Genomic DNA, 14,032 nt, shown 5'->3' on the forward strand with positions numbered 1-14,032 from the left:
ATAGATCAGAACACCCACTAAACATATAACTGTCACTAAGTTTTACAAATTAATTTTTATATTCAAATTACAGCATTTCCACAAATCTAATAAAAAGAAAATGGTTTGAGAAAGGTTGAAAGGCTTTCATGCCACAGCCCCACGTGGCTCCACCTGCCCACAGGCCACAGTGATGAAATACCCCATGTGCTAACAGAAGGCATGAGATCTGAATAGGCCATGCTCTCCCCTTATGTCCTGTTACTTGTTACAGAACAGTGAATTCTTTGAGATGAAAAATAACTAAAAAAATCAGGGCACAGTGCACTTTGATAACATATAGCATCTAAAATTGTTGAAAGGTCTGAAAACAGTCTTTAAATTCAAGCCTGCATCTTCAAACACATAAAATCTGTTTCCTATGCTCAGTTTCAACATCACTGGAAAAATACCCATCACTAAACCCTGATACACATTCGTAGCCATTTCACCATCTTCTATCACGGTCAGTGTTCAGGAGGCAAATCCTGACCCAGAATCCTTGTTCGCGTTTTCTCCAAGGGCTTCTCCATGCACAGTGGCCATTCTGCTTCTGTCTCCTTCTGCTTGGCACCTGCAGGCATGAGTATCAGGGCTTACCACACGTCTGACAGGGAAATGACTCCCACGATGCTATCTGCTTCACTTGTGACCAGCAGCCCAGAGGTCAGCCCACGCTAATCTGTCCAGGATTTCCAGCTTACAATACTTCACAACACCCTCAAGACTCTGTGAGCGGTGCTGAGGGCCTGGTCACTGTGATATCTAGGTTACTGAACGTTTTCTCAGCAGCAAGCTTAATTACATCAGACTTGGAATAAATATCCACAACTTCTGACTCATGCACCACAAGGAAGGCCAGCAGCTGTCTTTGTACAAAGGCATTCAAGGCTGTACTGATGGGAGTCTCCTGGTGGATGAAGGGATGCTGTGGTGGGTCCCCAATGCAAGAACATTCAGCTTCTGCTTCATGAAGGCAGGCTTTGTCAGACCAGACCTAAAATGCTGGAGAAATGTGAGGATTCCATTGTGGGTACGTGCATAAACTTCAGTCCACTGATAGGATCAATAACTGGCAATGAGTGGATTTCATTTGTGATCAGTGAGTGCACAGCATGGAAGATGTTTGCATCTGGAGCTATAATCACTAAAGGCTTATGTGTTTCTTGGGGATGAAGCTCCCTCCTTGTTTCAATCTTATGTGCCTCTAATTCATAAATGTGTACCAGGGTTGACTTATGCCATGTCTGTGGTGTATTTATGAACTCTGTAATTGTTAGCATTCCTACAAAACTTTGTTTTGTCCTCTCCCGCAGTGGAGTTGCTGGAACACCGTTGGCTGCTAAGGCACAGAAGGCTTTCTAACTTGTATTATCAGAGACAACACACTGTGAAGAGCTGGAAAGATGTGGTGATCCCTGTGTTAACTCAGTGCATGAAAACCCACATTCTGAGTCTTGTGCTTCCTCTTCCAACTGGAATTTCTCCCACATGCTGGCTTCCTGGTCCAGGGGCTGCAGCCCACTACTACCAATGAGGAGGAGGACCAGGATTCCCAGGTACTTCTGGGCGTTGTCTGGCCAGGTGTGCTGGGCATCAGTGTGTTGGCTGGACCTCTTTGGAGTGCAGGTTATGGGCTAGGACCCTCTGGGGGTTATGGGCATAATGCAGGGACCAGAGGCTATAGGTGGGAACACCTGGCTAGGCAAGCAGGGGGGGTGATAGTGAGGCTGAAGTGTAACCCTTATTCATTCATCTCTGGATGTATACCTGGGTTTTCTCTATACTTTGGATATCGGACGACGTGTTACAATGAATGTAGGGGTGCATGTGTCTTCACACTGAGAGCACCCAGATATGTTAGGTGAAGCTGAGGTGGATATAAGCTGGTGTCTCAGGGATCTCCATGCAGAGGGCCACCTGGCAGGGTGGCTGGAGTGGAGATGGATCAGGAGATGAGGTTTTCTGGGGTGCTCTGCACAGAGGTGCCCTGGCAGGACAGCTGTAGCTGAAGTGGGTGGGCTGGAGTGTCCCAGGGCTCTCTGCAGAGGAGACACTTTGGGAGGGTAACTGTAGCTGAAGTGGATTCAGGATTGGGGGCGGTTCTCTGTGCACAGGATCTCCTAGCAGCATGTCTGAAGCTTAAGTGGGGCTGGGGTGTCCTGGGGTCTTAAGCACTGTGAGTGGCCTGGCAGAGTGTGGATTGGGGGGTGCTGGGCTTTCCACATCAAGGGGTTCCTTGTCAGGACAGTTTCAACTGAAGCAGTAGTGACCCAGGATGTCAAATAACTCTTCATTCAGGGGGTGCCCTAGCAATCCGAGTCGTGCAAGCCTGAAGTGTGCTGGGGTGAATAGGACTAAGATGTCACATTGGTGTGATGTCTGGAGCTGTAGTGAATGCTGACCAGGGCAACCCAGTGTGTGCCATGCTGGGGCTGCCTCGTTGGCACAGCTGGGGTTGAGTGTGTTGGGGACCCAAGGCTCAGTGAGGTAGCAAGCTGGCTAGGGTGCTCAAATCCTGCTTCTTTCCAAGTTATCAAGATGGAGGGGAATGGGAACCATGGCACTTGCCAGCATTTCAACACAGAAAGAGATCCATCACTACCCCCTCCCCACTGGGGGGCTTGAAGGGTGGATACTTCACATTACATTTGATCTTTAAATTGCAGCTTCTTGAGTCACCTTGGTGGCTCAGTTGGTTAAGTGTCTAGCTTCTGCTTAGGTCATGATCCCAGGAGGATCTTGGGATCGAGTTCCATATTGAGCTCCTTGTTCAGTGGGGAGCCTGCTTCTCCCTCTGTGTGCCACTCCTTCTGCTTGCTTTCACTCTCCCTCTCTCTGACAAATAAATTTTAAAAACCTTAAAAAATAGAAATAAACTGCAGCTTGCTTTCTGTGGCCCAGGGCAGACAGATCAGCTTCCAGCCCCCAGAACTATCCCTCTCACTGCAGTTGGCAGGATGGTGAGTGTGTCTCTGTTGTGTGTTGTGCAGAAGCTGTTCAGTCGGCCCTCAGTTCTTCTTCAGGAGGATCTGCTTTATAAATAGATGTAGACTTGATGTGTCCGTGGAGGAGGTGAGTTCAGTTCTCACCTTAGGTGAGGTGAGTTAGGTCCCCATCTTGGACTCTTATCTTTATAAACTTACTTAAGTTATTTCACTTTTCAGAGGATCCATTTTATGACTGTAAAATAGACATTTTATTTCAGGATCCAAAAGCCTTACTTGGCTAAGGTGCCTGGCACACAGTAGGTGCTCATTAAATGTGTCTTCGTCCTCTCATCCAACACTGTGCTCTCCAAAACACATACCCTTGATTAGGCAGACAATTGCTCTTCCCAGTCTCAATGTCTGAAATTTCTGAGCACAGTATGGGAAGACCCACCGTGCTCCTGGACTTGGCACCTCACAGGTCACTCCGGCAGTTTTACCCTTGCCACTTGCTTGCATTCTCTCCACCTACTCAACTGAGACGTGCAAGTGCCTGGCCCAAGCCTCCTCTGTAAATCCTCCTCCCTGGGGGGAGGCTAACGTCAGAATCCATCAAGGTTCATGATACCTTAGCAGCCAAGGGAAATGCTGAGCCACTGGGACAGTCCTCCCAAGGGTTTTAGAAATCAACTGCTGATGGTTGGATTTTGGAGAACATTTCAGTGGAGGGCCTAGGAGGGTCTTAGTGGTTGAGGAGTGTAGGTTTAACTAATGTACATCTGTGGATTTTGAGGATCATATCCCAAGGAAAGTTTCCATCAATCTGGCACGTGGAGTCAGACATTTAATGGAAAGGATAGAAGGAATAATATTCACTGAGTGTCCAGAGTGGATGCTTCACCGTGCCAGGCCATTGATATAGGACTTTTCTCTTGAATGTGGTAACAATTCTACAGAGTGGTCATGCTCTTGTGTGTCCCTATTTTACAGAGGAGGAAAGTACATTGGTTGAGCTTACTTAACATGTAGCTGTGTTATAGCATGGTGCATGAAGCAGGTTATAGAGCCTAGTGGGCCTGAGTTCACATCATAGCTCCATCTCCTCCTAGCTGTGTGACAGTGAGAAAATTCCTGGACCTCTCTGTTTCCACTTCACCTCATCTACAGCATGGAGACAGCAATACCTCCCTCACTTACTGTGTTTGCAGATTGAAATGACATTACAAACTTAAGACCCTAACCAGTGTTTCTGGTACACGGTAAACACTCAAGAAATATTGTCTGTTCTTAATTTTACTATTATTCATGTTATTGTCACAACCCCTGGCCTGAAAACAAGGGTGTTTTGATTCAAACCTAAATCCCTCTGGATCCAAAATGAAAAGAAATAGAACCATATGCATGTTTAGAAATAAAACAAAACTGTCACACTCTTTCCTTCAAGCTTTCTGGCATCATTTACTAATGCCAGGCATGGTACTGGGCACTGGAAACAAAATAAAGAAGATCATTCTGATGAGGGGATCATAAGCAAGGAAAGCAAAGTAAATTGTATTATTTATCCTTGTTCTTTCATCTTCCCTTCCTGGCCATAGCCCTCCCAATGGACCACATTTATTTTTTTTTATGAATGACCTTGGTTGTATGACTAGCTTTGGCCAATGGAATGTGAATATGCTTGTTGTAAACAGAGAATTTAAATGGCCAAAATTTGGAGCCAAGGTTCCCACAAAGGCTATGAGGTCTGGGGTCAGAAATGGTCTATGCAGAAATAGCTGTGTGTAGACACTCTGCTTCCCTTTTCCTTTCTATCAGAGTGGCACCCACCTCAGTAGCTGCCCTTGAGTTCTAGAGGAGTCCGTGTGTGTGAACAATGTTGAGTAGGATGGGGAGGTCATGCTGACTCTCAGCTCCTTATGGTTCACCACCACTTTCTCAGAAACTTGGAGACCCCTACCCACCATGTGGAGAATGCAGTGTCTAGTGTGGTGCTGTGGTGATTATGATGCTGAGCTGTGCATTACAAACATCCTGAAACTCTTCCTTTGTATTCCAATACAACTGTTTATTTAAAGCTGACAGATATCCTGAACCTCATGTAAGTGATGAATCAGCAAATTCTACTCCTGAAACCAATACTATACTATATGTTAACTAACTTGAATTTAAATTTAAAAAAGAATCTGCTTTTTAAAAAGAAGTAATTGAGTTAAAATTAAAGTATATGGGGGACCCTAGAAATATATGGGGAATCCTTATAAGAAGAGATTAGGACGTGGATACAGAAAAGAAAATATGATGAGAATACTCAATGAGAAGGTGACCACATACAAGCCAAAGAGAGAGACCTCAGGAGAAATCAACCCTGCTGACAGCTTCATCTCAGGTTTCTAACTTTCAGAATTGTGGGAAAATAAATGTCTGTGTTCTAAAAATAAACAAACAAATAAATAATAGATAGGATTATAAAAGCAAATTCTATAGCAATTATACAGGCAATAGTCAGAAATCCACTATGTATTTATTGTATCAAACTTGCATGGTCCAGCCATGAAACTAAGTCAGTGATCACAGGGGTCCTGAAACTCTGCTTAAAGAGCTGAGTAATATTGCAGTGTATTTTCACACCTTGGGCCACCTAGTGCAAATAGGTTTGACCCTGTCCTGCATTGAGAGATTGTTTCATAATCTCATCAAGCCAGGCTTTTAGACCAGAGAAGAGGTCAGGGCAGGTACCTGTGTCTCATTTCAGGTCGTGGGAAGTTGTGGTGTAAATATTTCCATTAGGTTGTTAAGAGGTTTTTCTATGAAAACAAAAGAAAAACAAAAGGTTAATGATTGGAATAGACTGTAATCCCAGTTTCTGAATTCTGAAGGCAGCCAGTTGAAATTTCTAGATGTTGGACATGAAGCCTCAAGTTATCTCATGTTCACTAGCTTGCATGGCTTTGGGAAAAGGGCAGTTTTAGTTCTCAATGACTCCAAGTCACAGAGGCGGGGGAAAAATTGTACAGGTACATGGAAAAGAATGAAACTTGACCACTCTCTTCCACCATACACAAAGATAAACTCCAAATGGATGAAAGACCTGGACGTGAGACAGGAATCCATCAAAATCCCAGAAGAGAACATAGGCAGCAACGTCTTTGACATCGGCCATAGCAACTTCTTTCATGACACATCTCTAAAGGCAAGAGAAGCAAAAGAAAATATGAACTTGTGGGACTTCATCAAGATAAAAAGCTGCACAGCCAAGGAAAGAGTCAAAAAAAAAAAAAAACAAACCAAAAAACGAAGAGGCAGCCCACAGAATGGGAGAAGATATTAGCAAATGACACTACAGATAAAAGCCTGGAATCCAAGATCTACAAAGAACTTATCAAACTCAACACATGAGAAACAAATAAACAAATCATAAAATGGGCAGAAGATATGAACAGACACTTTTCCAACAAAGACATACAAAAGGCTAACAGACACATGAAAAAATGTTCAACATCATTATCCATCAGGGAAATTCAAATCAAAACCACACTAAGATACCACCTTACACCAGTTAGAATGGCAAAAATGGACAAGGCACGAAACAACAAATGTTGGAGAGGATGTGGAGAAAGGGGATTCCATCCTACATTGTTGGTGGGAATACAAGTTGGCACAGCCACTTTGGAGAACTGTGTGGATGTCCCTTAAAAAGTTAAAAATTGAGCTACCCTATGATCCAGCAATTGCACTACTGGGTATTTACTCCAAAGACATAGATGTAGTGAAGAGAAGGGCCATATGCACCCCAATATTCATAGCAGCATTGTCTACAATAGCTAAATCATGGAAGGAGCTGAGATGTCCTTCAACAGATGACTGGATTTAGAAGATGTGGTCCATATATACAATGGAATATTACTCAGGCATCAGAAAGAACGATTACCCAACATTTGCAGCAACATGGTAGGGACTGTAAGAGATTATGCTAAGTGAAATAAGTCAAGCAGAGAAAAACAATCATCATATGGTTTCACTCATTTGTTGAACATAAGAAATAGCAGGAAGGTCGGTAGGAGAAGGTAGGGAAGAATGAAGGGGTGATAAAGAGAAGGGGGAATGAATGATGAGAGACTATGGACTCTGTGAAACAAACTGAGGGCTTCAGAGGGGAGGAGGGTTGGGGTTTGGGATAGGCTGGTTATAGGTATTAAGGAGGGCACATATTGCATGGTGAACTGGCTGTTATATGCAAATAATGAATCACGGAATACTATATCAACAACTGAGGATATACTGCATGGTGACTAACATAACATAATAAAAAATTATTTAAAAAAATAAAGTTCAGCTAGAATTCGTCTTGTAAACCAAAATAAAAAAAATAGGTAATTGTAACCATTGATTAAAGACCTGTGTTATTTTAGAAATAATTCAACTGAATATATAAATTAAATGCAAACAAATTAGGATTTTTATCTTCTTTTCTTTTCTTTCATTTCTTAAGATAAACCAAATGCCATGGAGCCACAGCATGGTCTGTTTTGTGGTATCTCCTGGGGAGATCTGTAGCACTCAGTCCTAGTCTCCTTTTGATGCACTTTTAGTGAATATGGAGGTATTCCAAGTATACATCACTCTTTGAGTTTGCCGAGGCATTGTAGGGCTGTGAGTTTCTCACTCAGTACTTCTATGACTGCACACAGAGTTACCTTGACCTCTCCACACATGGTTATTATGTCAGAACGATGCAAGACTAGGAGGTTCTGGCCCAGATCTCTTCACAGAAACGTGGATATAAATAACTATCCATCCAAAGACATACCATTTTGAGAGTTCTGGATTCCACATAAAAGCACAGAAATGGGAAAAGGCAAATTGAAGATATTAGAAAGGACAGTTTCACACCCTCCATAGGGAAGAGAGAGTCAAGTGAGCATCCAAGGACACTGTGGCCACAAATGTCAAGCCCACTTACACATGGACCCTGTGAGTCAGGCCATGTGTTATGTTCTTGCTGACCGGCCCCAAATTTCTGGCTAAATTGACTGGTAAAAACTTTCTCTGTCAAATTCCAAAAGTGACCACTTCTTCAAATAAGCAAACACCAGTGCAATGGTACAAGGTTTACAAAGGATCAGAGAAACATAAAACTCACAAAATAAAATGAAACACAAGCAAATGACCATAAGGAAATGAAGAGCTAAAAACTACCTCAGAAAGAATTCAGAATATTTACCTAAATGAGAACATAAGAAACAGCTAAACATAATCAGTAAAACAATATTTGAGAAAAATGATCATTTTGACAGAGATTGACACCATAAAAAAGAGCCAAATGGAAATTCTAGAACTGAAGAATTCAATGACTGAACTGAAAAAAATCAATACATCAAAAACTAAGGATGTACTGTATGGTGACTAACATAACATAAAAAGATTAAAAAAAAATCAGTGGAGTCTGAACAGACTTGATCTAGCACAAGAAAGAATCAGTGAACTCAAAGATAGATTATTTGAAATTATGCAGTCAGAAGAATGAAAGGAAAATAGACTAAAAAAAAAAGAGTTAAAAAAAAAAAGCCTACAGAAATTATGGGATCCTATAAGAAAACCTATACATGCTTCATGAAAACCCCAGAAAAAGTGTGAAAAGGGAAGGGGCAGAAAACTTACTTAAGGAGAAACAAAAACCAAAAACCAAAAATCATTTTGTTTCCTATAGTTTAGGGTCTCTTATAGTTTGTCTCCCTCTCTGATTTCATCTTCTTTTATTTTTCTGTCCCTTCCCCTATGATCTTCTGTCTTTTTTTCTTAAATTCCATTATGAGTGAAATCATATGATAATTGTCTTTGTCTGAATGATTTATTTGGCTTTGCTTCACTTAGGAGGGGAAGTAGATGGGAGGATGAGGTGTCTGGATGATGGGCACTAAGGAGGGCACTTGATATAATGACCAATGTGTGTTGTATGCTATTGAGGAATCAGCGAATTCTACCTCAGACACTAAAAAAAAAGAAATAAAAATAAAAATAGATAAAGAACAAAAAATAAAACAACAAAAATAAACCTTCTGTAATCTGAGGAGGGAAAGAAGGGAAATAGTCATGGAGATTCATAAAGTTTAAGGGACTCAGAATGAATATGAAGTAAGTGGTACTGAGACACACTGTAATTAGGAATTGAAATACCTTAAAAATATTTTTAAAATTTTAAACCTTGACTTTTATTACCTTTTCCCAAGTAAAATGTGTAATTTTTAAAAATTATTATTATTATTATTATCATTATTTTTATTATTATTATTTTACATTAGTCACCATACAGTTCATCATTAGTTTTTGATGTAGTGTTCCATGATTCATTGTTTGCATATAACACCCAGTGCTCCATGCAATACGTGCCCTCCTTAACTGTAATTAATTCAGTCCCTGGAAGTCAGGAAAAATACAATATTTAAGCTTTTATCTCTAATGAAATTGCATTGGTAAACATTTTTTAAAAATATTATTACTTCAAAGTGAGAAATATAATTATTTTCATTTTTTAGTCTAATGAATAAAAATTGTTTCATAGTTTATTTTTTTCCAACACAATGGAGAATTTGAATATATGTCATAACTAAAATAAATTAAAAATATCTCTCATACTTGTGATATTTTAGGAACTTCTTATATATTTTTTTTATTAAACTCACTACAGGCCATTTAATTATTAGATTTGTTGGCAAGCATAATCAAAAGTGGGAAATAAATTCATATCTGCAGATTTTTGATTACCATGAATTTAGCAACAGCTTATAAAATATATGATCTATAAAACTTTAGAGATACAATGATACTGGAACAGACTGAATAAATACATTTGTTTCTTTAACCACTGAATTTGATGAAGCTGTAGAATATAAGAGAGGTTCAGTGGGGTGGAGTCCGGAGCCAAGGACCAAGAAAGAATTCTTGAGGTGTCTTTGGTGCAAAATGGCTTATTAAAGCATGGGGACAGGACCCGTGGGCAGAAAGAGCTGCTGCCCCGGGTTGTAAGAGGTGGCTGATTATATACCATGGGATTGGGGAAGGTGAGGAAAAAGGGAGGTTGAGAAAGCACTTTTCATATTTCTAAGAAGACTCCCAGGACATTGGAGGCCCCACCATCTTCAAGCCTAGGCTGTCCACACTATCACTGTGTCCTTATCAATGAGCTGCAGTTATTTTCATATGTCAAAGAAGACTCTCAGGATATTGGAGGCCCAGCTATTGTCAAGCCAAGGCTGTTTACACTATCACTGTGTCCCTATCAATGAGCTGCAGGTCCTTTCCTTAATTTTAGGGCAGCCAGGAGTGCTGAGGAATGTTGAATACATGGGGGGGGGAGGGGAGGGTTTGCAGAGTGTCAGCTTCTGCTTTGTCTTTAACCAGCCTTCTATTCCCTCATCATTTCCCCCCTGAACAATTTTGACCCTTAAATCTTTAAGGTTGTTGAAGGCATAAGGTCTCATCTTCTGTAACTTCTTCCTGCTGGATAGGGGCATAGAGATGTCCCTATCTATGGGTCAATATTGGTCAGTAGGGAATGTATAGGGGGGTTACAAAAGGTGGAGGCAGCTGAATCCAATGTGGAGGACATAGATGAACCACCTTGAGTAGAAGGGATCATCTGTTAGCTGGAAATTCCGGTGGTGAAGGAGTCTTAGCACTAGGAAGGGAGACACCAGAAATGACAAAATAAGGCTAACATTGAACAAGAAAGAGAGATCTGAATAAAAGATCTTTGATAGTTGACCTTTGATAATTTTCTTCCTGTCCAGGAATTTAAAACAATCACTAAAGGAAAGAGATCATTTAAAGCACCAATTTGAGTATTGATTTGTCAGGTAGAAACCCAGACGTATTTTGGTGGTAATCTGGACTGTATACACAGCATTGCTTTTATGCTAGCACAAGTTTCACCTTGTGTAATTTAATGCCATTCCGTTTTGTAAAACTGCTTCACGTATTTGTATTACCCTAGCATTTAATCGAGAGTTTCCATGTGCCAAAAAACATTCTCCAGTCTCAAAGAGGTAACAAAGATAGATGCTAGGTGGTCATACCAATGTAACACAGAACATGTCCACCATGGTTTTAAATTTTGGAAGGCTGGCTGAGTTGGTAATGTTTTTAATAATGTATCCATGCATCCAGGCAAAACCCAGAGTACAGTAGCCTATCCAGCCTGGGGGAAACCATGGCCACAGATAGAGCTGCATAGCCATCAGTTCCCAGCCAGGAGCCAATCATATAACACTGGCCTCCTTGAACTGCAGTCAGGATTTCAAGGGCTACTTGGTTTTGGAGGACCATTCTTTGAATGTGCAGTAATTTCAGGCCCATATTTGATTGGGGAGTTATGGCTTGATAATAATCCCCTTTTCTTTCAAGTTGCACCATGAGCATGGAGGACCAGGAAAATATATTTGAAGTCAATATAAACATTTTTAAGGCTTTTGCCAATTGCAAAGCACAGGTGGGTGCTATTAATTCTGCTTTGGGGGCAGACATGTTTGCTGACAGGGCTTTGCCCTCAACAGTCTTGAGTTAGACTTGAGTATAGCAAATCCAGTTTTTCTTACCCCTCTTTTCCATGAAGCTATTACCACTGTTGTACCAATTGTCCTCTGTATTTTCAATGGGGACATCTTAAATCTGGTTGACTAGAATAGACAAGATCAATAACCTCTGAACAGTTATGCTCTAGAGAAGTATGATGGTCAGGTCCAGGCTTAAGGGTAGCTGTGTTTAAAGTCTGACAGGTTTCAAGTATTAATTTAGGCATATCTATAAGCATAGCCTGGTATTTAATAAGTCAGCTTCCCATTATCCATTGGTGGCTTTTGGTCTTGGATCTGATGTAAAGTCATTACAGTCAGACTGTCCCATAGTGAGCTTTGAAGCTCCTTTTACCAGGAGGGCTGTTCTTTGCTCACCTAAAGCCTCTCCTTGTAATTGTACATCCATTATCTCCACAAGCCTATGGAGTGGGGTATGCTCTGGCTCTTAGGGAGTGATTTCATTATCCCAGCCACATAGAATTGGTCAAGGTGATATTTATACAATTGTTGGGGAATCTATCCCATTTCCCGGTTGTTCAAATAATTAAATATATGCCCATGGGGTCCTGTTATTAGCCCCATAGAATAAAAAGCATGGATACTATCTATACATGAGCTACTGTATAGAAATAGAAAAAGCTATTTCTCTGAAGTTTACCTCAAGTTGTCTAGCTTAAGCAAACATTTAAGGACAATCAGATCTAGAATAACTTCCACAAAGGTGAGTTATTTAAACATAATTTTTTCTCTAAAATAATCTTCATTTCCAGAGATAGCCAAATCAGGACTAATTTGTTTGCAAAACAAGTCCAATTTTAATAAACTTGGCATAATTATTAACATAAGCTCAGCAAGAAGAATGATTGATCATATACATCTTTTAGAATCTGCTTTGCTGGTGGAACTTTTATAAGGAATCTCCAGGTTGAACTTTTAGTAGCCTCTCCAAGCCAGAAGCCAAGCCAAGTACTTGTCATCAGTCATGCCTGTTAATACCTGTACATTTGGGCAGATTCCTCTCCATGAGGTCCCCAAAGTATCCTGAGGTTCCTGCACCTGCCAGGAAGTAACATTCTTTACTCACCTGGTGAGGCTGCTGGGAACTCTGTAAGCAAGGTATCAGGCCATTTCCAGGGGGCTTTATGGCTCCGGGTTTCATAAAGTCAACCATAGTTCCTTAAAGCTATTTGGTCATATCTGAGTCTATGCATGTCTCTCAAATATGACATTCCAGTCAAAGCCTTGGTAAAGTAACCAATATTTCCAATGGTGTCCTGTTACAAGGAGAACAATACTTATTGAACTTATGCAAATGATTATGATTGTCATGGAAGAAAGAATACTTACTGAGACCTTTTTAATTTGAGAGGGTTCAGGTAGAGAGAAAAGTTAAATGCTTTAATTTGCTTTATTATTATTTCTGTAACACATAACACTTCAGTAGCCAGAAGAGAGTGATGATGACCTTATATTAAAACATTAAAACTTTAGCAATCGTGTATTATCTCTAGAAGAGTTACACTGTTTACCCAAATGTAACCTAAGGCTTATCATTTGTTTAACAGTGCTTACAAGTAACTTAGCATACCAAAGAAAAATGCCTAATATGTTAAAGAGACTTCACTTACAATTTAAATCTTGGTAAAATTCATTAAAACCTTAAAATTATAGCACATGCCTGAATAGGATTACAGGTCATTACAAAACTCTATTTTTATTTAACCAAGGTGACAATAAGAGATTTGAAAGGCAAATATTCAGGGTTCCATAGTTGTTAGCAAAACTTAGCTCCTTTAATATTAAAAAGTTAACTAAACGATATCTCCTACTTTTCTACATACAGAGTTGCTTCCCTTATTTCCATCAGCCTTCATTACATTTAGTAGAATTTTCTTGGAAACCTTAGTCTCCAGTGAAAACTAAGTAGTAACCAACTGTGAACTGTTACACCAAAACATTTAGATGGCAAATTTATGAGTCAATTAAGCACAAAACATGTTTACCAACAGATTTAAATATCCTTGGTTTCTTTGCAATAAGAAGTCAAAAGCACAAACCTACATCCAGTGCTCAATGCTTTAGCGCTGTGTCCTATTTTAAAAAGACCTAGATGTCCAATGAATTCATCCAAGCAAAACTTTAAAGATTCAGGTTACCGAAGACTTTGAAAGCTATTTTAACAATTACTCAATGCAAACTTTGAGACAATTAACCATTATTTTAGTCATCTTTTTACTAACAACTCACAACAGAGGTAAGACAAGTTTGTTTGACCTTCAGTAATCCTCGATAGAATAAAAGTTTTACATTTAGTGCTGATAACTTTAAAGACAGGTCTATCTTAAGTAAACCAACAAACTTGACTTAGTTTAAATGCTGAATTATGTTCCACCTGGGCCCACCCCATTTTCAATTTTTACCTGAGACATTGGTGGGGAAATCTGGAGTGGATAACATTAGGTTCCAGGGGGTGCTCTTCTTTGCTCCTTGATGGTGAGGGGAGGAGGAGGAGCC

The 14,032-nt window shown here is 40.2% G+C and overlaps 1 pseudogene; it reads right to left on the reverse strand.

Moving 5' to 3' along the window:
- Positions 1 to 485: 485 nt before the first annotated feature.
- LOC113248055 (5'-AMP-activated protein kinase subunit gamma-2-like) lies at positions 486 to 1,848 on the reverse strand (annotated as a pseudogene).
- Positions 1,849 to 14,032: the final 12,184 nt, after the last annotated feature.

Source organism: Ursus arctos, unplaced genomic scaffold (assembly GCF_023065955.2).
Source record: "Ursus arctos isolate Adak ecotype North America unplaced genomic scaffold, UrsArc2.0 scaffold_5, whole genome shotgun sequence".
In the NCBI taxonomy this organism is placed as follows: domain Eukaryota; kingdom Metazoa; phylum Chordata; class Mammalia; order Carnivora; family Ursidae; genus Ursus; species Ursus arctos.